The sequence below is a fragment of the Anas platyrhynchos genome, chromosome 3 (assembly GCF_047663525.1).
Source record: "Anas platyrhynchos isolate ZD024472 breed Pekin duck chromosome 3, IASCAAS_PekinDuck_T2T, whole genome shotgun sequence".
In the NCBI taxonomy this organism is placed as follows: Eukaryota; Metazoa; Chordata; class Aves; order Anseriformes; family Anatidae; genus Anas; species Anas platyrhynchos.
In genome coordinates, this window is record NC_092589.1 from 18,155,969 (window position 1) to 18,179,058 (window position 23,090).

The following is a 23,090-nucleotide window of genomic DNA, read 5'->3' on the forward strand; positions in this document are numbered from 1 at the left end:
TGAAAGAGTCTCAGGCTAGGGGAAGGAAATCTTCACAACATGAATCACCTGAGTTTGTGCAGCAGAGTCACTGTAATTTAATTCTCTGAGGCATAAACTAGAGATCTACAGCCACTTAAAACACCTGAGGGACAGCATCCAGGCATGCTATGAATTTTGCTCAGTGTCTTCACACCTTCACTTCAATTTCTGATTTTCATGCAGACGTGGACCAGGAGTCATAAAACCACTTTTCAGATTCATCCTTGTGCACCCTCCCAAGGAGCAGTTTGACCACAGAGTGTCTTAGTGCTTTGACCAGAAACTGGATTTTTGAGAAGCTGTATGTGCAACTCTCACCCTGCTTCACTGGTTGCACCCTTTACCAATCCTGAAGAGAGCAGGGCATTTAACCCAAAATGCTGTTTTTGTGATTAGGTGTGAGGTGCTTACAGGCCTCATATAGACCTGATATTGTCTTATGCAGGGATTTTTTCAGTTGGTGTAGGTGCATCACAGAGTTCCAGCTGAATAAGAACTCCAGCTCCTTGCATTCAAGTAGTGTATAAATTTTGAATGCGTAAGATATTAAAAATTGAGTGTCCTTAATGAGGTATGGGTCATAAGTGCTTCTGTTGTTTTTCCATGTTACTAAAAACTACTGTGAAGAGTAAGGTAGTGAGGTTCAGAAATGTATTTTAATCATTATGGGCAGTTTATACGAGAATTATGACTTTAGATCCATGCTGCTGAATACATGCCTAAAACCTATCTGGGTTTTAAGAACAGCGTGTCTTTTGATTTGTCTTTTATTCAAAGCCAATTAATATTTATATTTTACAGTAAGCTAAAACTAAGCTTTAAAACCAATGAAATCTTTTCTATTTGAAACTATAACTGCTTAAACTATCCCTATCTTGTCTGAGGATGTTGCTTCCTTTAAACTGTAAGGATAGCACTTCCCTATACACTCAGTTATAGAGTGGCGATAAGGAAATTTTTGAATCCAGTAGAATTTCATCAAGCTTATAAACGTTACTACACTTTTATATTTAGTTCAGAGATTTCTGTCGGGTATTTGGCTGTTTATTTTAAATAAAATTATTTCTTTTCCATACAGCATCAGAATATCTCTCTGTGTTTGTAGAAATTATTACAGCTCAAAAGAGCCTGATCTCCACCAGTCAGGAATTTACCCTCATATATGTAAATCAGTTCCTGCATTAATTTAATAAGTACTTCTGTCTGTTCTTATCTGATCTTATGTAGAAGAGGAAGTGTTTGAAGTGAACCAGGGATGTTGGATTAGAAATCTTAGTTACATCTAGAAGACAATCAGCAGGCTGGATTAGTCAACTATTTCCAAAGTCTCTCTGCTGACACCTTTTCTATAGAAAGTCATTGTTGGGCTCCAAGAAGAGGCAAAATGATTTGACGCATACTCCCTGCAGTAACCAATGTACATAGATACTTCAACAAGTGTTGCTGGGCCTTCTGACCTCTTCCATAAAAGACCCTCAGGCTACTGCTGGACTCCTGCACCACATCCACATTTCTGCAGCATCCACTCCTATACATGTTTTTGCTGTGCAGCAAAAGGGAGTTGCTTTTTGCCTCCCTATAACTGAGGATCTGCTACCTGACATTTCCTAATCTGCTCCCTACATGGGTGCAGCAGCTACCAAACACAAGATAACATGGCACAGTCTCACCCTGCCTCTCTTTGTGATAACCCATTTATCTCACCCTGCCATTAATAAGCCTTTGCAGCTCAAGAAGCAAACATCTTTGGAAACAACAGCTTAGACTTTGTCCTGATTTCACTCCAGCTCCCTGCTGACAGATACTGCAAGCAAGCTCTTATAACTTGTCTCACTTTTCTGATTAAAAGTGTTATATTTATGTGAGGCTAGAATTTAAGGCATCAGATTGGACTCCAGCCGTAGTTAAGTGACAGTGTTTGCTAGATAAGTATCCTGAAAGCTTTGCTGAGGGTTTGCTCTTCTGAAACAAACTGTAATGATACCATAAATAAAGAGTGGCACACAGGAGGGCTCAAATTGGATTTCAGCCTTAGTCGAGTGATAAAATGGCAGTGCCTTTTAACTAGGATACAAGAAACCTTTCTGCAAGGGGTCCTCCAGAAATGAAATCCAATAAATGCACACAATTAAAAGAGAGGGAGAAAAGCAAGGGGCTGTGCAAGGACAGTTTTCCCAGGTAAACTGGAGACAAAAAGTGAATATGCAAAGTACCTGGTCATAAGAAAACATGTATGAGCTCATCAATCGCTTTAACCATAATCCTCAAAGACAAGTCTTTTTCTTACCTCTAAAAATAGAACTGGATCTTTAACCGTGTCAGAGCAGCAGATAATAGCCATCAAGAACCCACAGAGATCCAGCTACCAGCATGAAGATTTTATTCTTTATGAGAAAAAGCACAATTTTAGCTTTCCAAACATAAATGGGAAACAGCATCCGGGAAATCATAGTTTCATAGTTTGCTAAAGGGAATATTTTTTCTAGGTGGGATAATAATAGTCTTTTCAGGCTATGTCACATACATAATTGGTTCTCTTTTTTTCATTAATGAATTTCTATCTCTGGCTCACTGAACTGGACCAACTGAACAAAGGTGATCTAACAAAAAATAATACACTTCATATTAGTAAAAATCATTCGTTTGTAAGTATGTATGGGAGAGGAGAAGCAGACCTGTGGAAGAAAGGCCTCCTCTCCATACATCCATATAAATGAATGATTTTACTAATGTAAAGAGAAGTCTGCTGCTGTTAAGCCTTGTCAATGAGATTAGAAACAGGGCCCTGCTGTCTGCTCCTTAAAGTATATTATTTTTTGTTAGATCACCTTTGTTCATAACACAGTCATTGAAAATTTAATGTTCTTACATATATCACTGTCAGACTTTATTGCACATTCACGGAAGAAAGTAATTCCATCAAGTGATAGACTATGAAGGCTACTAAATATAGATTTATTGGAAACTCCTGTTGAAGGTAAGTGAATCCTTTCTGCCAGCTGGAATAGAGAGCTACAGTCAAGACATTTTCTTACCTGTCTTGATGTAGAAAAAATGATGACTGCTGAATTCTAAAATCAGATTATCACTGCAGTGTCTATAAGCTTACTTTTAAGTATCCAGTATTTGTCTTACCTCTCAAAGAAAAGTGATTTTAGTCCCCAGACTAACCGTTTGTCCAGAATCTACTGATCAAAGCAAATCATTAGGGAGAAAAAAAAAAAAAAAAAAAAAAAAAAAAAAAGTCCCCTTTGAAAAAACATCTAGTTTCTGCATCTTACATTCAGCACATAGTTCCCAAGCCCAAACCAAAGAGCTGGGAAACAGGAAGATGATGCAGGGCATGTGAAGATGACTGCAGCTCTGTACCATAAGAGAACCTCCACCACTGGAGGCACCATGAAATACAGCCTGGGCAGATGGGTGTGCCTCAGGTTCACAGTCTGACTCCTTGTAAGGAAGGCATGCAATTGCTGATCAGAATAAGATCATCAGTAAGCCAATTTGCTTTTGTCTCTATCTCTCACTGCAAGCCAGAAAGACCAGAGTGGGACACAGGGAGTATGCAGCAGACCTGCTGATGGGAGCTGATGGTCAGACAAAGGGTTGCTGTCACAACCTGCATCAAGATCTTCCCAGTGCTCCACCTTTTGCCAAAAAGGCTGGCTCTTTTGCCATATCCTGGCTGTGAATCAAGTGTCTGCTGCTGGATATGTAGCTGTGGTCATCTCTTTTGTAGATAACTCAGCATTCAATGAAGGCTGCTTTGGGCAGAGTTCACAACGGAGCCAGGATGGGCCTTAGGTTTGAATCAAGCCAGTTATAGGGAGGAAAAAAAAAAAAAAAAAAAGAGAAGTACCTTAGCAATATCACACTCACAGATTTTGGTCTCAAAGATATCTTAAGTCATCCACTCCTCCAATGATAATTACATAATTACTTGTATCAGAACCATGAATCTGAGGTTATACATTGATATGTATAAACAGGAAATTCATTTTAGAGCATTTAAAGTTTTCTCAGGAATGTGATTCTCTGCCTCTTCGGACCCCCCTCCCAGGTTTTGCATCATGGTTATGCATAACCTTTGTGCACTATTAGGTCTGATAAAGAAATCTCGTCTTTTGACATGCAGAAGAAGAAGTTTTGGCTTACTGGGTTTTATTGATAGAATATATTATCAGATCTGCTGTTCCACAGTTCTTATTATCTGCTATTTTCTAGTTTGAGAAATCTGTGAAGTGGGATTTATTTTGCTTAACTACTAAGATCTAAAATAATTGTGTTTTGTTGTTTTTTTTATTTCACTCTATTTTCATCAGTGGTCAGGAATACTGTCTGAGTGAATCTCAGATTTTTTTCATTTGAGTTAATTGGCCTAATTTGAACTAACAGCACATTTGTAAAGGGATGGTGTAGTCTCTAAATATTGAATCCAGCCCAGTAACGCCAGTGATTTATCCTAAGGCTCAATCTTGAAAAACAGATTTCCCCACTTGACCATACCACTAAAAGAATAAACTCTTAGTATTTTAGTTGGCTCCAAATGCCCTTTTACGGGATCAGTATTATCTTTCGTTCCATTTCATTCCTCTCCACTGTTTTTAACTTTATCATGAGCTGCTGTTTTCCTACAGGAATGGTAAATCCTTCCCAAAGGCAGTACATTTATTTGAACCACAGCCGCTACAGCAAAAGGATCCCCAAAAGCACTCAAGTCCTAGCACAGCTCACTGATTAAGCCTAACTGGTACCTTCCCAGCAAGCTTACAAGAGACAAGCCAGTTATATTATCAAAGCTAAGGGGGACAACCTCTTCTGTTTAAAAGTCAGTATTCAGAGCATTTAAAGTACCACACTGATGTGGACCTGAGTCTCAAATAGATAGTGAAACTGCCCAAAGCATTCTGGCTTTTCAACGGTATAGAGCCATGTTGTAATTATAGCTCTTTTAGTATGCCCCAGAATAGTATTTAGCCTGCAAGAAAAACAAGCATGCAAGGAGGAACACCTCCCTCCTTGGAGACAGTCAAAAGCCATCTGGATAAGGTCCTGGGCAACCCTCTCTAGATGTTCCTGTCTGAGCAGTGGGATGGACATCGAGAGGTGCCTTCCAACATCAGGCATTCTGTTATTCTATGATAGATACAGGTACAGATGCAGATATCATATTGCCATCAGAGCTAGAATATAATAAGAATCAATATCAACTTAGAATATAAATGTCAATTCAGAATACAAAGCACAACGGTCAGACTATGTTGGTGTAGCATTGGCTAGGTTAACCTGAGTTTGGATACCCAGGAAATGATATAAAACTCATGCAAAAATCAGCTGGAATTTTTCCACCAACAAACAAGAAAAAGACTACATGGTAACCAGCAATAGAAATCATTTTTGCCTTATTTAGAGTTATCTAATTAAAAAAAAAAAAGGGGGGGGGGGGGGGGGGGGGAGGGGCACAGGGAAGAACATTCACCTACCCTTGGGCCACTATTTTTATCCAAAGATTCCTATTTGCAGATACCCCTATTCACCTCAAGAATTTACTGTGTTTTCTGCCCTAGCAGGTGAATATTAGTACTCTTTAGGATAATCTTTCCTTTGGATTTTAAATATCCATTCAACGCTTCACATTTATTTTTCTTCTCATTTAGTATCCCCAGCATCACTCACTGCAGACGCTCCTTGTCACAGCAGCATAGGACTGAGCCATGTTGTGCAGTATGGCACCACTCATTACTTACTTTGTGCACTGCATAATTATCTGGTTACATATAATCCTTTCCATCTGTTACCATGACAGCCCAGTTGTCTTGGGGAGGCTTCCTTGAACTCTCAATACTTCCCGCACAATGGAGTCAAATGACAATTACTTCACTTAATGACATCTACTGTACACCTGGAAACCACACCATTTCCAACAGCATCCAGTGAAGAGTTAAGCTCAGTGGAGAGATAAAGATAGAGCCTAATGCTCATAGAGCATATAAATTGCACAGTGCATGTGCAGGCCAACTAACTGAAAAGCTGTCTAGCCTGCCAGATTTCACATCCACTGGGTAGCTTGGGGGGACATGCAGTAGCCACCAAATCTGACCTACACCCCGTCAGTGTCAGCTCAGATCAGAGAACTGGCAAGAGCCTGGAAAGAACGTTACTGCTATCTGATTCTGTCAAAAGGGGTTTTATTGTAGTGGTTTTATCTTGGGGAGATGTGATCTGAGAAAACAGAAGATGCTTAGGTGCATTTTCAAAAAGAAAGTGGTAGACATATGTAAATGCTTGAAGAAAGGGATAGGGGAAGGGAACAGGACATATGAGAGGAAAGAAGGATCAGAAGACTCACATAAGGGATGGAGAAGCAGAAAAGGGTAATAAGAGGTTAAAAGCAGTGTGATAGTAGGTAGCTAAGCAAGGTAGGAAGAAAAACAAAACAGCATCTTCTATGCTTTTTTTTTTTTTCCTCAATAAGATGAGTTAAAGGATCATAGAATCATGAAGATTGGAAAAGACCTCAAAAATCATGCAGTCCAACCATCCACCTACCACAAATATTGACCATTAAGCCATGTCCCTAAGTACCACATCTACCATTTCCTTAAACATCTCCAGGAATGAGGACTTCACCACCTCCCCAGGCAACCCATTCCAATACCTAACACTCTTTCTGAGAAGAAATTTTTCCTAATTTCCAACCTGAACCTCTCCTGGCACAACTTGAGGCTATTCCCTCTAGTCCTATCACTAGTTATGCATGAGAAGAGGCTGACCCCCAGCTCCCCACACTTCCAGGTACCTTCCAACTACCTTTCAGGTAGTTGTAGAGAGCAATAAGGTCTCCCCTCAGCCTCCTCTTCTCCAGACTAAACAACCCCAGTTCCCTCATCTGCTCCTCACAGGATTATGTTCCAGGCCCTTCACCAGCTTTGTAGTCCTTCTCTGGACATGCTCCAGGTCCTTCTTGTACTGAGGGGCCCAAAGCTGAACACAGTACTTAAGGTGCGGCCTCACCAGAGCAGGGTTCGGGGGGATGATCGCCACCCTGGTCCTGCTGGCTACACTATTCCTGATATAAGCCAGGATGCTGCTGGCCTTCTTGGCCACCTGGGCACACTGCTGTATCATGTTCAGCCAAGTGCTGACCAGCACCTCCAGATTGTTTTCCTCTGCACAGCTTTCCAGCCACTCTGCCTCAAGCCTGTTGTGCAGCATGGGGTTGTTGTGGCCAAAGTGCAGGACAGGATCCAACACTTGGTTTTGTTGAACCTTATCCCATTGGCTTCTGTCCTCCTGCAGACAGACACTTCCCCCCAGTTTGCTGTTGTCTGCAAACTTACTGAAGGCGTACTCAATTCCTCACCCAAATCATCAATATCAAAGAGGACAGGCCCAAACACTGACCCCTGGGGAACACCACTTGTGACCACTCTGGGCCCAGCCATCCAGACAGTTTTTAACCCAGCAAAGAGTGTACCTGTCCAAGCCATGGGCTGCCAGCTTCTCCAGGAGAATATTGTGGGAGACCATGTGAAACGCCTTGCTGAAGCCTAGGTAGACTATGTCAACAGGCTTTTCCTCATCCACCAGGCAGGTCACCCACTCATAGAAGATGAGCTTGGTCATGCATGACTTGTCTTTCATGTACACAGGCTGACTGGGCCTGATCCCCCAGTTTTCCTGCACATGCTGTGTGATTACACTCAGGATGATCTATTCCATAAACTTCTCCAACACCAAGGTCAGGCTGACAGGCCTGTAGCTCCCCAGGTCCTCCATATGACCCTTTTTATAGATGGACATCGCAATAGCAAGTCTCCAGTCATCCAGGACCTCTCCGGTTGACCCAAGACCACTGACAGATTTTGGAAAGTGGCTCAGCAATCACATCCACCAAATCCCTCAGCACCCTCAGACTGATCTCATCTGGCCCCATGAACTTGTGACAGTCCAGGTGGAGCAGCAAGTCTCCAACTGTTTCCACCTGAATTGTGGGCGGTTTCTTCTGCTCCCCCTCCCAGACTTCTAGGTCAGGAGGCTAAGTACCCCAAGGATAAGTGGTCTGGCTGATAAAGATAGATGTAAAGAAGGCATTAAGAACCTCAGCCTTTTCCTTATTCTCAGTAGGCATGTACCCCACCATGTCCAGTAAAGGATGGAGATTGTCCTTGTCCCTCCTCTTACTGATAATATATTTGTAAAAACCTTTTTCATTTTTTGTTCTCTTTTACCACAGTGGTCAGATCGAGCTCATGCCAGGCTTTCTAATTTTCTCCCTGCATATGCCAGCAACTTCCTTGTAATCTCCCCATGTTTTCTGTCCCTTCTTCCACCAGACAAACTCTCTTTTTCTCCTGGAGACCTAGGAAAATTTCCCTGTTCAACCACACCAGTCTTCTTTCCCACCAGCTCATGTTACAGCACACAGGGACAGCCTGCTCCTGCACCTTGAAGACTTCCTTCTTGAGGAGCATCCAGCCTTCCTGGACCCCTCTGCACTTCAAGACTGACTCCCAAATGACCCTCCCTACCAGTGTCCTGAAGAGTTCAAAATCTGACCTCCAGAAGTCCAAGGTAGCAGTTTTACTGACCCCCCCCTCCTGACTTCACCAAGGATAGAGAACTCTACCATGTCACGGTCACTCCATCCAAGACAGCTCCTGACCACCATATCTCCCATCAGTCCTTCTCTGTTTGTGAACAGCAAGGCTAGCAGGGCACCCCTCTACTAGGCTCACTAACCAGCTAAGTCAGGAAGCTGTCTTCTACACACTCCAGGAACCTCCTAGACTGCTTCCTCAGGGCTTATGTCTGGGAAGTTGAAGTCCCCCACAAGAGAGAGCGCTGAAGATTGTGTGACTTCCACCAGCTGCTTGTAGAACGCTCATCCATCTCTTCATCCTGGTTTGCGCAGTCTATAACAGATCCCCACCAGGATGTCTGCCTTCTCCCTGATCCTTATCCACAAGGACTCGACTGTATCATTCCCAGCACCAAGTTCTATAACATCAAAACGCTCTCTAATATAGAGAGCCACACCACCACCTACCCCTTCTGAAAAGCTTATAGCCACCTACTGCAACCCTCCAGTTGTGGGAGTGGTTTCACCACATTTCAGTGATGGCAACTAGGTTGTAGTTTGCCTGCTGTACAATAGCTTCCAGCTCCTCCTGGTTATTGCCCATGCTGCATGCATTGGTGTAGATGCACTTCAGCTGAGCTATTGGCCTCACCCCCGCTCCTTATCTTCTTCCTATGTACTTGATTAATTGAACTGTGTTTCTAATCAGGCTCTCAGAGAGCCTTAATCACTCAGCATTTACCCTAGCTAGCAGGCATCCCTATTAGGATGGAACAGGGATCGTTGCACTCAACCCAGATGAACTTTAGTAGCCAGGAATGACCTAGCTCTCAGGATCAGGACAAGAATGTGGGAAGAGGATACAAGAGGTTGCAGGGGGGCTAGGCTGTGCTCACAGAGAGTTGGCTGGCAAGCTGAGAAGCTGGACTGGTCAAATGAGCCTGCATTTGTACACCACAAGGATACCCAGCAGCATGGATGAGGGACATCTAAGTAAGGGGGGGGAAGTGGGTGTAGCAATATAATGCCTAAATTTGGCCAGCTCATCACAGCAGTATGAGAGGTATAGACAGCTGGAGTAAGTGCTAGTCAAGAAGGAATCTATCTTACGGGCAGGGGGTTGATGAGGTGGGAGGTGGTACACCTGAGGGCAAGCTGTACCAAGTACTCAAAGAGTTACAATTACCTTCTTATAATAAAATAAGCAGGATTTTCAATACTGCACTGGAGAAATTGGTTTGGGGGGAAAGATTCATGACATCCATTTCACTGACTAGAGTATAAACAAAATAGGGTGGAAAATACTCAGAAATGACATATCCTTTATCCAAGCCATCATGTGAACTGAAAATATGGTTGGCAATTACAGCCCCCTGTATAATCCTAACTCTTACAAATAATGCTTTTATTCCCACCAGAGAAAAGGAGGGATTGAATTGCAAAGTGAAGAGCTCAGGTTGGCTGATAGAACTTGCTAATTCTGGAAAAGCTCTGTCTTGAAAATCAAAAATTGGAAAATGAATGTAAATCCACATAAAACCTTAATTCCACTATGTCTGAATGGTGTCTGTGCATTCTCTTATATCTTTACTGCAACTCTGCTTTTGAACTGAGCTATCAGGAGCCAAAAGCTCTGGTCCTGTAGGCTACCACTTAACTTTCTGCACATACAGAGTAGCACAGGTGCTAAACTGCACAGCCCTCCTCCCCTGCTTTAGCCCGGCAGCCTTTTTCATGGAAAGCCACTTACTAAAGCACATTCACCTATTGTAATTACACCGGCAACCCATGATCACCTCCTACCAAACTGCTGGCAGTCCCTTGGCTAGAAAAGCTCAGTGGCCTTCGATTGACACAAGTCACACAGTGAAATATGAAAAGGCATTCCAGATCTCTCCAGGGACACTGTGATATCTGTATTCACACGGAGGTCAGGCAGAGGGCTGTGACTCTCCCAGATTGTTTCAAATCAGGCTGCTCTAACATATCTACCACCTATTCAATGCAACTGCCTCGGCACTGAGAATGCAGCTGGTGTGTTGGCCACTGCCAGCTTCAGGGAAGCCAGCTCACATTGGCATGTCTATGTGCCTTAATGCATTGCCACCTGCCTTGCTGAAATATGGAATTTGCAGAAGCAGACCTTCTGGGAGGACCCAGGCTGGCTGAGACATTGGCTGTGCAAGTGAAGGTTCTCTTTATTTGATCAAATTTGAAACCCACTGTAAAAGAGTGTAGTGAAAACTTTTATTCACACATTAAGTTTTACGAGTTTGTAGTCTGTATGGGATATAATATATGGGGGGAAAGGAGTAGAGAAGGAAAAAGCAAGATAAATTATAATTAGTTCTGAAATGCCACTTGTGCCAAACTTTCTGGCACAGCCTTTTCCTAAAAGAAAGAGCACAGGCAGTTTTGATCACCTGCATTGAGAGGGTTGAGATTTATATTATTTCCAAATTAAATTAGGGAAAAGATTCTAAGTGCAATTTGTATTGCAGAAGGAGGGACTGGTAGTGTGTTTTGGTTTGAAAGCTGCGTGAAGCAGAGCAGGGAATTGCTGTCGGTGTGATGTGCACAGTGTTCAATGTACTAGGGGTTGGAATCCCTGCAGAAGGAATTAATGTGCTGGCACAGTGCTACCAAGAGACTTGGTCCCGTCCCATTGCCATGTGGACAGGCACAAAGTATGCCAGGTAGTTTTTACAATAGTCGCACATCACTTACTTCATGAGGATTTGAAGGGCCAAATACCTCCATCCAGTGCTTTCATGCATAAAGATTCTTGTCTCCTTATGAAACATTTTAAAAGCATGTCTATCCCCAAGATCATCCCTTTCTCTTCTTCAGATGTGCTGTGTGTTGTTTTGCGTTATGACGCACAGTATTGGGCACTGTCTGTCAGATCACGTTAAGCTAAATCAGTGGCCTGCAGCAGAGACTCAGTGTGATTCCCAATAAATTGTCAGCAGAGTGGAAAGCAATAGCTGCCCATAATTTGAATTTCATGCCTGCTCCTCATGGAAATCCTATGTGACAGTTTGTTGTGCCTGAGAGCTAGCTCAAATAGATGCCTACATCCTTAGAAAGTCTGTCTACTGGTCTGTATTGCCCACACAGCTTGCTGGTCACTCATCTCATGGCATAACATTGCTATACTGGCATCATGAATGCTTAAAACAAGAGGTTCATCAGTAGTTTAGAGTCCTGGATCCTGATTATAACAGCTGTGTAGAAATGGAAAACTGAAAACAACTGAAATTGAACTAACAACTGAAATTGAAATTAACTTGGCAAGAGAAAATAAAGAAATTTAGATGCTTTTATCCTGGCTCAAACAAGGAGTACACACACTGTCCTTCTGGGCTGCTGCTCTATATTTAGGCTTTCATGCTGCCCAAGAGAGTTTCTTGAGGCTGCTCTCTGCCTGGCCTTTCCTTAGGGTAAGTGCTTCTGCGGGAGATACCTGTCTCCCCTCCAGGTGTGCAGGAGTTCTGCCTGGCACGTCACCTGTCCATGTTAGGAGTTGCTGAGCTAGGATGAAGGCATGGTCATGGCTAGGACCACACAGTCATGCTGCAAATACGCAACATCAGAATCCCGCTGTTCACTCAAGAAATGAGCTGAAGGCAAAATGAAACTGTGTCACTTTGATGGAAGGGAACACCAAGGTGCTGTCACTCATCACAAAGAACAGCAGTCTTCACACCTGGTCATCTGTTATCAAGGAGTTTCTTGTGTAAGAGTTTTTAAAAGGGACTTGAAGGAAAATAATGAGGGGGTTAGTGAATTTTTACAGGAAGTTTTTTTAAGCATGAAAGGCAACATGGAAGACTGGGAAGTGTTTACAATGTTAATAAAGGAAAGGTATTGGAGGCTGCTGTTTTGGGCAGGCAGAAAGTGAGAGTCAATGTCTTACTGAAAGATAACACAGAAAGGTTATCAGAATATGTCACTGAAAGTGAGGACAAACAATGTGTGTTTAGGGCTTGACAGACAAGGGAGAGCTGTAGAGAGGTACAAAATGAAGCACACAGTCAAAGAGACTGATTAGAAGAATTCTCTTTGCAACATCATTTGGGACCGATACACGCAAGTCACAAATAAAAGATAATGCTTGACCATATCAGATACTTTGCATGGAAGTGTATGAGTGTAAGGGTCCATCACTCTGGAAAAAGCTCTTATTAATTCTGTTCTTCTCAGCATTTCACAGGACAGCTAAAAAGTCTCCAAGGTACTCTGCTTTGTTCTCCAGAGCCTTGGAGCAGTATCTACTGAAGCTTTTACTTTTAACATCTGGATATCCTGTAGGCACATTTGCTACAAAAGATGGCTCATTCCAGCCAGGATTTGTAGTTACTGTGCCCACTCCAGACTGAATACTTTCTAAGCCTGTTTTCACCTCTAGCGATCAATTATTTGAGAGAGAAAGCAAATCTCCCTAACACCAAGAACGCCTTTCAAAGCATTCACACATTCTTCAAGCTTTGTGTGAACACTACCATAAATTTCATTCACAAGATAAATAATGAGAAAATACCTAACCTGAGTTGGCACATTCCCTAAGTTTTATTTTAAGAAAAATCCAGAAACTCAGATCTGAGATAGGGCTTCTAGATACAAACGCAACACTGCTGTTACTACTATGATGACTGCTTCTGCTACTAATTGTAAGCAAAGAAAGAAACATCATATTCTGTGATTCTATATGTATATAAAGGTGAGAATGATGCTGAAAAAAATGGCAATCTGTGATCTCTACTGCTGATACAAGGCAGAAAGTACATGCCAGCTCATTACTTACAATAATAAGAAGAGGGCAAGTAGCACCTCCGCATTCTGCCAGGGAATACAGGTGTTTTTCTCTCACTTTGCCAAGGAATCTGCTTATAATGCCTGGTAGAAGGCAGGTAGTATCTGCTTGGGATGCCAGGGAACAGGTAAGTAGCATCTGCTCATCATGCCACCCAACTGTGGGTCAACTCTGACACCAAGCCAAGTGGTGTAGTTGTAAGGTGTCCCTTCAAACAGAAGGAAGGGATGTCATCCAAAGGGACTTGGACAAGCTTGAGAATTGGGCCCCTGTGAACCTAATGAGGTTCAACAAGTCAAAGTGCAAGGTGCTGCATCTGGGTGAGGGTGATCCCAGACATGAGTACAGACTGGGAGAAGAACTCATTGAGAGCAGCCCTGCAGAGGACTTGGGGGTTCTGGAGAACAAAAAGCTTGACATGAGCCAACAGTGTGTGCTTGCAGCCCCAAAGGCCAACTGCACCCTGGGATGCATCAACAGAGACATGGCAAGCAGGTCGAGGAGGTGATTGTTCCCCTCTGCTCTGCCCTCGTGAGGCCCCACTTGGAGTGCTGTGTCCAGGTCTGGGGCCCCCAGCACAAGAAGGATGTGTGGTTGTTAGAGCAGGTCCAAGGGAGGGCCACAAAGATGATCATGGGGCTGGAGCACCTCACCCACAAAGAAAGGGTGAGAGAGCTGAGACTGTTCAGCCTAAAGAAGAGAAAGCTCTAGGGTGACCTCATTGTGGCTTTTCAATACTTAAAGGAGGCTTATAAAAAAGATGGAGAGTGACTCTTTTCTCAGATAATGACAGGATGAGGGGGAACGGTTTTAAACTAAAAGAGGGGAGATTCAGGTTAGAGGGTAGAAGGAAATTCTTCACTCAGAGGATGGTGAGGCAGGATGGCACAGGTTGCCCAGAGAGGCTGTGGATGCCCCATCCCTGGAAGTGTTTAGGACCAGGTTAGATGAGGCCCTGAGCAACCTGATCTAATGGGTGGCATCTCTGCAGGGAGGTTGGAGCTAGCTGATCTTTGAGGTTCCTTCCAACCCAGGCCATTCTATGGTTCTACGATACTATAAATTAATGGTTTTGCAGTTTAAAATGCTTTAAAAGGATGAGAACAGAAGTTAATAATTAAAAAAAATAATAAAAAAATAAAATAAAATAAAATAAAATAAAATAAAATAAAATAAAATAAAATAAAATAAAATAAAATAAAATAAATAAAATAAAATAAAATAAAATAAAATAAAATAAAATAAAATAAAATAAAATAAAATAAAATAAAATAAAATAAAATAAATAAAATACATTTTTATCCCAAACTGTTAACCCCCTAACAATTCAGTGACAATCCCTAACTCTTCTCGAGCTATTGCAAGTAACTAACTAAACCAAACTCCTTCAGGCTCATCTTCTGCAAAGTTTTGTTCACACCACCAGCACTAATGCACCCAAGAAGCTGAACAACTGGGTTCAATTTTGCCTGGAAGCAAAATACTGCAGGACTCTTACAGGGTAAGAGTGTGCTCAAGGCAGAAAAGTTAGCATGGTCTGGTCCCTCAGCACATCCTCGTTTTATTCCCAGTTCTGACATATGAAAACCCCAAATGTTAATTCCATCCAGTGTCTTTATTCTTTTGTAATAAAGTAAAATGCTTTAAGTGGCTTTCTGAGAAGCTCATACCCATGGACAGAATATAGTTTTCCCCCTTACCTCCCTCAAAAAGCAGAAACTATATGAGAAAACTAGAAAAAAAAATATACTAACACTTAAAAAAAAAAAAATGAGTATTTCACTTTGTGTCTGAAGCTTAAGGCCTAGGTTATTTCATTATCATCTAGCTGGACTATTTCCTTTCACCAGCTTCCCAGGATGTCTTCTTATAACAAGATAACACATTTCAAAGATTTCAAAGGACAGGATATTTAAATGTAGACCAAAAAGTAGATGCAAAAATAGCAGAGCAGTGTTTCAGCCAGTCAGACTTGGACTCTTAACAAAGCAGTAGCTCCTTTTGTAGGGGACAGGAGGCTTCAGTCAGTGATGACAGATATGAGTGAAGGAATGAGGATTAATACCACTTCTCTTACAAGCTGACTCAAACCCAATGCAGAGAGTATAAGAGCACATCAAATTTCTGAGCCCCTAGAAGAACCACCCAGCAGAACTATTTACTACCACAAAAATAAACTCTCATGAACTATTTTATCAACATGAAGACTAGAAGCAGTTTCCAGACCTGATATATTTGAGTGTTGTATAAATCTTCAGTCTTTTAAATAAATGTTTTCAGAGTTAGCAAAACTACAGCTATTGCAGGAGATGGCTAAAGCCCTGTTTTCAACTAGCTCAGGTCACCATCTTTTCAGGCCTATAAATCCAAGCAAAAAGGATAGACTGCTTAAATCTGATAAAACCTAAAAATATTTTAATTTCAACTAAATTTTTAGATTCTGAGACAGCTTCCTGCCTGACCTGTTCTCACACCTCTGCCTCAAGTCAAACCAAATCTGCATTTAATAAGTAAAACCATGTTAAATTATACAGGTCTAGCCCATTCAATGTGAGGCTGAATATATTTGATAAAATCAAGAAGAAGCAGCATTAGCACATCATTTTTATGTAACATCAGTAGGCACAAGCTATGGTAGTGTGTGATTTACAGTATAGCTGAACATTACCTATATTTGACAAGCATGCATTCAAATCCATCAGCTTAAATGAATTTCAGTGCTTTGCGAGGAACAACTCCATTTATTGTTCTTTTAATCTTTGAATATAGATGTTCTTCTAAAGTGAACTACACCAAGTGTTCTTGAATATGTTTCTTCCTCATGATTTTATAGCAATAATTATCCACTATGGAGTGCAAGTATTTCTGAAAGATGTTTTGATGTTTTAAGGTGCAGATTATAATTATGTGTTCCCAGCAGATTAGTGAGAAAACAGGTACTTCAGCCTGCCTTCCTTTCCCTTTGTCCCCTGCTTCCAGCCCCAATTCTCTAAACATGCACAGACACACTCGAATAAGCAGGAAACTAATCTTATTATACTAGCAGGAGGTCTAGGGGCTTCTGATCTTTAAAGCTCTAAGATGCTATTTAGGAACTAAAGCAATATGTGAAGTGAATTCTAAGTTGAAGTAGGAGTAAAAACTCACAAAGGTATTTACAGTCTCTTTTAGGCTCTTCTGGGCAAGGATGGTATATTGCTTCCCTTTTCAAGGTTTGCTCATTTGTTTTTCTGTATGTTATGCTGCACATTTCAGTGGCAACCTGAGCTCTTCCACGGTGCCACTGCTGATCTCCATTTAGCAGAGCTGCAAGCACTGGAGGATAGAAGAAAATCCTCAGCCTTCCTGCCCCCTTCGTGCAATATCCTTCTCAATTTTTGCCTTCCTCAGACATGAGTGAAGAGAAGAGGATACCAGAGTCTGTACCATGGGTCAAGCTCTGTGGGGGAATCACAGCACAGAAGAAGCACCCTCTCTACTCACAGAATTACATCCCTCCTTATAACGATGCAGCCAAAAATATGCTTCCACATCTCCCTTATGCTGGAAGAAGAAAAAGCATAAAAACAACAAAACAAACTAACTAACAAAAACACACTACAAATCCAAAGCGGAACAGAAATAAAATGCAGGCTTTGTGCATGCACTAAATTATTGATTTTAAAAATCATTCTTTGAGTGTTGCTTCTGTATTCAGCCTGAAATTCAGATAACCCAAGAATTTTTAAGCACACTCATTTATATTCTTAACAGCTATTCATTGCAGCCATGTTGATTTCCCATGACACTTAATATTGGCTGCAACAAAGTTTCGTGCAAAAGGATCATTCTTCATGCAAGTATCCATTTATCCCCACAAGAAAAAAATTTAGCCTGCAAACAAGAGTATATGTGATTAATTATTTAGAAAATGCTATCTCCTAATCTTCCATTTAAGAAGTTTAAATTATCCAACTAGAAGGCAGAAACAATGCCACTTGAGGTAGCTGTTCTACTGGGCTAAGTTAACATGAAACAGTGAAGATGAACTGCATGAAATCAACACAAAAACTACAGGCAGTTAACTCAGACTAGCAAAGATTTATAACTAAAGAATACATTCACAGAAAAGACCTCTCGTTTCAGCAGTATCATGGCAGCAAAATTCCAGCGATGTCGATATTATATACTTTGCTCGAGCAATATAGGCACAGCATACTTCTCAGCAAGCCTTGTTTCACAGAATATGATTGTCACCCACACATTTCTACACCTTTGTCCCCTGTGTTTGCACACACGACTCCAGCACTGACTGTTGTTGCTCCAAGGCTAAAATTAATGGGATTTTCTTCAAAATGATGGGATAGTCTTCAAAATGTATCCCAAATTGAGAGCCAATCTTCATTAGTATTCCCATCATATCCTCAATCTAATCAATCTCTCTGCATTGTAATTCAATAAATAAATAATTAAGGATGAAAATCCTCCACAGGCAATCCATAACATTGCTGTATGACTGCGCATAAGTGCCCAGTTATTACTGTGTGATAGTAACCACCTCTAAGCCTGAAAAATGAAACACAGAAATTAGGTCCAGAACCATTTTGTAATCACATCCACAAGGCTGACAGTCTTTGGGTCTCAAAAATTGAGTTTTGATTTTTATTATTTCTGTTTTAGCAATAATTGCTTTCTGTTAGAACTACTGGTTGGATGTCATCCCAGTGTCTACCTCCAGTACCCTTTCAATTTATCAGATAACGATGTGTCTTTTAATGATGTTCACAAATTCATTCCAAACTCTTGTTGATAGCTACAAAAATTAAATGTTTTTCGGGAGCCCATCCATGCTTTGCAGGGTCTTTCCCAGAAGGCAACTCACCAATCACTTGATTAATTTCTTTGTTTCTAATAGAAATGTCCATTTCTTCCACTGCTTTTGATGAAAGTTTAGCAAAAGCTCATTGCTGAAAAAACAAAAGTGCTTACCTCCGGAATAGATATCTGAGACAGAGGGTCTCATAATATCTTCAGAACCACCAGTCAATTTCCTAAGGAACCTTAATCCTTCATCCATCTTATTTCTTCAGTGAAGGGATGATCACAGAATTTTGTGAGGTTTTTAAATCCCCGTAGGAAGCAGTCTTGCCACCCTGTGCAAAATATTGCAGTCAAGGTATTTTTCCCCCTTCTTCTAAGCTGCAGAAATGACCTTCCTGTGGAAGCAGCGAGAGGTACCATTAACCAGTGCCTGAGATCAATCAGCTGTGATAAGACTGACCTACCCCTCTAGTTCGATAAAGGATGCTGGAGCACTGCTTAGACACTTGAATATTATTTTTGCAGATCTTATAATAATTCAGCCTTTCTCCTCTCCTTCTTTAAGACATATTTAACATATTTTCTGAGTAATGCCTCCAAAGCATTCCAACAGCAACTGCTGGGAGCTGTAGAAACTGGCCTGAGGCCATACCACCCTATGCCATGATTCTGTCAAGTTTCAAGGAGCAAAGCTGTGAAATCACCCTGAAGACAAGCACCAGCACAGGAAGCAGCTCTCTTTGAGAAGCCATGCCAAGTGGTGAATGTTCCTGCATAAAGGAGGTTGGAAACATCTACATATACACCTGCACAACTTCAGATCAGTGATGGGTCCTTCCTTAAGTCATAGTCCCTAAGTTTTACTGTAAGCAAATTCCTCTTTTTGCTGAATCACCTAAATAGGGAAAGTGGTCTGAAATGAAAATGTAAATGTTTGTGCCCAGGTGTTGTATAAGTAACTGTTGTCAAGGAAAGCTCTCCAAAATGGAGTCCTGGAGTTTACCAGTGACCGGCCACCAGCCAGTCTTGTGGCAGCCTTGTGGCATGACAAAACAAGCTCAAGGCAGCTCAGCATCCAGTTTCCAGCCCTAGCAGTGCTAGAGGTTCCCTGTCTCTGAAAAACTATGTTACCTCTCCAACTCTGCCAAAGAGTATTTCAGTGGGGCTGGCAGTGTAGGCACCACTGGGTGCCTAGCAAGGCACCAGAGTCATATTTGCAGAAGGCTGGAGCAGGTGCAGCTGCAGCCAAAGGCAATGTGCTGTATAGTCTTGGATCAAATCCCTGATGCCTCCTTGTGGGTATGCAACCAGAGATGTTTTTGACCTCTATCCCTGTCTCATAGCTCCTGATCACTAAAATGAAGCTAATACTTCTCACAGTGAACAGTAAGAGCAAGTACATTAATATTTGTGAAGCATTTGGATACTGTAGCAATGAACATCAAAGGAGAGCCCAGGAGGAAATTAATAATTGTCTTCCGAATATGCTTTGAATAGTGTGCGTAAATAATTCATGGAGCTGCACAGCGAACAATGAGGAAAACAGCACTACAGAATATCTGCTTGTTCCCTGAGCACCACCTCTTCTGTGCATGGAAGATGATGAGGTTGGAAAATAGTATGCAGACATGTACTTTGCTATTGTACACAAAGGAAATTTATTAGATTTGGACAGGTAACCTAATTCTCTAAATTTTCCTTTTGCAGGAAGGGGACTTATAAATGGAAAGATAAGCAGCTGAGAAGGAAGAAAATATAACAGACACATAATCCAATCACACATAAAACTGTTTGTGCCCATTCAAATTACAAGTATGGTTTTGCAGCACTCCATTTCCCTATAGTACAGAAGGGCTACGTTTGGTTCAGGTCCAACTTTCTAGTACAACTGAATATTACTTACTCCCCAAACTAGCAGAAATGAGGAAAAAAAAAATAAACATGATTCTAGAAAGATAAGTGTCAGGTCCTCTGCTGCTGACAGAGAAGTTAGACATAGTCCAAAGATTTTTGGTAGAGTAATTCTGTACACAGAGGAAATGGTTCAATACAGGTGAAGATTTTTCATTAACTTTCTAACTGGGTACAGCATCTATTTGTATTCATTTAAAAAAAAAAAATGCTCTGTGCTTTGAAGTGCCAACTTTTTTTGTATTTGATGATGAAATAAAATAATTCTAATTATTTATGCTTCTTTAACTGAGAAATTCTACTGGGGAAAAAAAAAATATATATATATATGGATTTGCTCTAATACCTTCCTATCAGGTGCTTGACATATGTTGCAGAATGCAATTCAAACTACGTATTAGTGCAGAGAACAGACCTGAAGGAACAGGTGCTGGTGGCCTGTTCTGATTCATTAAAATCAGTGGAAATATTGGGATGGATTTCAACAGGAACAGACAAGCACATTCATAGAGGAGGGATGGCTTTATGCTAAAGGGACTCATAGGCCCATGCTCTATTTTTAGTCCTGAGACAGAGTCTCACTGCAATCCTGATTTAATCTGTGGAACAGTGACATTAATCTTGTGCTTTATAAACTCACCTGGCTCCTGCACAGCTTGCTCTATGTGCTTTTACAAGATTTAACATGTTTCTGGCTATCAATGATCACACTCAAATACACAGGCCAGGAAAAAAAAAAAAAAAAAAAAAAAAAAAAAAGAATCAAGAAAACTCAAATTCCGTGAAGGCATGAGGAAAAAATATGCTGCAGAAAGCAATGTCTACTGCAAATGCCTATCAAGAGATCCACTTAATTTTCCTTCTTTTGGACCTCTCTGCTTTCAAACTTTTCAAACTTTCTCATGCAGACATTCTTTTGTGTGCCATTCCTGTTGGCCCAGGTCAGATACAATGTTCAGCATGTCTAATCTCCTATCCATCATGTTTTTGTACAGCAAGCCAACAGAACAACCCCAGAAGCATGGTGTGAGAAAATGCACACTCTGTGAGTGCATGACAACCTGAAATGTCCAGCCTTGGATCAGTGTTACTGTTCTGAATATCAGTATTGATGTCAATGAGAGGAATATGCAATACTGAAATTCTCATTCAACATACAAAGCCACAGCACCTTCCTGTTTTATCTGTTTTTCTTCCTGTAGCTCTTTAATATCATTTGATTTTACTGCATTTATTCTCTGTTCTTCTTGCATGCAAGGTAAATTGCATGCCATGTAAAACTCATCCTCTTGTGAGCCAACCCAGTACAGGCCAAAGAATGTCCATAAAAGGCAGTACAGAAAAATGATCATGTCCTTTAGTTCCCAGCATCTGAAGCAGTGGACTTGTGTTAGCACGACACTTGGCCTATGCTTTGTTTTATTGACAAAGCATGAAATTATTCCCCCCAGGTTACTTCAGATTCTCATGTTTTTCTGTACTCCCTGACTTTCCAACCCTCAATTACTTAAATTCAATTTTATTAGGAAGGTAAAATTTTATGAAACCAGAACAGGCAACAGATAATAAACCACCCAAATCCATTAAACAAAAACGTAAGACTCACAAGTTGTCTTGGCAATAGCTTCAACCCCTGCCTCACAGCTGCATACAAAAAAGCAGATAACTAAGCAGTTCCCTCCTTCCCTTCCTTCACTGAACCTCAGCTATGGGCACGATCCTGTTTAGGCAGAGTTTGACACACCCTTCAGCATCCCACACACCTGGTACAGGATGCTGGTCAGAAACCATCACACAACACAATATTCTTAGTTTTTTTTCTCAAAGGTTCACAGTCCCCAGCTTGCCCAACCTACATGCTGTCAGACACATTTCTCTGCTAAAGTCAATGAGGCTCATCCAATTTTCACCAAAAAAGTTCTTAAACTGTATTTATTTGTTGTTCTGTTTATGAGCAGTTTGAATTTAAATATTTTGCAAGCTAGGCAGTAGATATAATATCTATTATTTTGAGCAACCTACAATTATAAAGACCTTATTTTAAACTTAGAATGATGGTAGTTGTGTAGAGAGGAGTAGATTATTAAATGAAGGCAATAACAAATCTGTCAGAGTAAACTGTAGAAACCATGGCCATAGGGTGGTTAAATGGTTGTGTACTGAGTGCTGTTTTACTATAATAGCTACCATTAAACTGAAGTTTTATCTCCACCATTATTGATTTATTTTGCTGAACTTCCTAAATACAGCCCAGTTAAAATTTCAGTTCTAGAAGTGTGGTGGTTTTTGCTCTTGCCAAAAGAAGAATAATAGAACTTTCCACTTAGATCAGAGGCAACCACACCAGACTGCAAAGAGACTACTAAAATAACGTTCAAGCTTTCAATTGCAGGTAAGGTACTGGGTGGGACTTAGCCCACATGCCCAAGTTGATACAGAAATTTGGAGGGGTTGGTTTGCAAAGGCAGCTTTGGAAGTAGTCACGGACAGGGCTGTGACTCTGAAGGAGCTCATTCAGCATTAATTGCCTGGCTGAGGAGCCAAGCCTGGCAATCTCCTAGCCAGGCTGATCAGAAACCTGAAAACACCACACAGGATGGCTGTCATGCAGGACACCTGGTAATGTCCAGAAGTTAACCCTGAGAAGGAGCCAGTAACTCTTCCAGCAAAGCCAGTACCATCTTCTAACAGACTCTACACCTTTGAGGAGGGGATCTTGGAGGTTCTTATAGATCTGGGGAGGGAGACCTTATAACAGCCTTCTAGTACTTAAAGAAAGCCTACAGGAAAGATAATGATAGGATGAGGTAATAGTTTTAAACTAAAAGAGAATAGATTTAGATTAGATAAAAGGAATTCTTTACTATGAGAGTGGTGAGGCACTGGAACGGGTTGCCCAGAGAAACTATGGATGCCCCATCCCTGGAGGTGTTCAAAGTCAAGATGGATGGTGCTTTAGCA

General features: G+C 41.2%; 1 long non-coding RNA gene across 3 annotated transcripts in view; it reads right to left on the reverse strand.

Annotated features, from left to right (window-relative positions):
* Nucleotides 1-23,090, reverse strand: part of LOC106014736 (uncharacterized) — an 81,229-nt gene that overhangs the window by 11,696 nt on the left and 46,443 nt on the right. For 2 of the 3 annotated variants that reach the window (XR_011808047.1, XR_011808045.1), the window contains one exon: nucleotides 18,387-18,613. This is a non-coding gene — a long non-coding RNA (uncharacterized lncRNA). Of the gene's footprint in view, nucleotides 1-15,289; nucleotides 17,964-18,386; nucleotides 18,614-23,090 lie in introns of those variants that run through there. The other variant, XR_011808046.1, reaches the window with a different exon arrangement.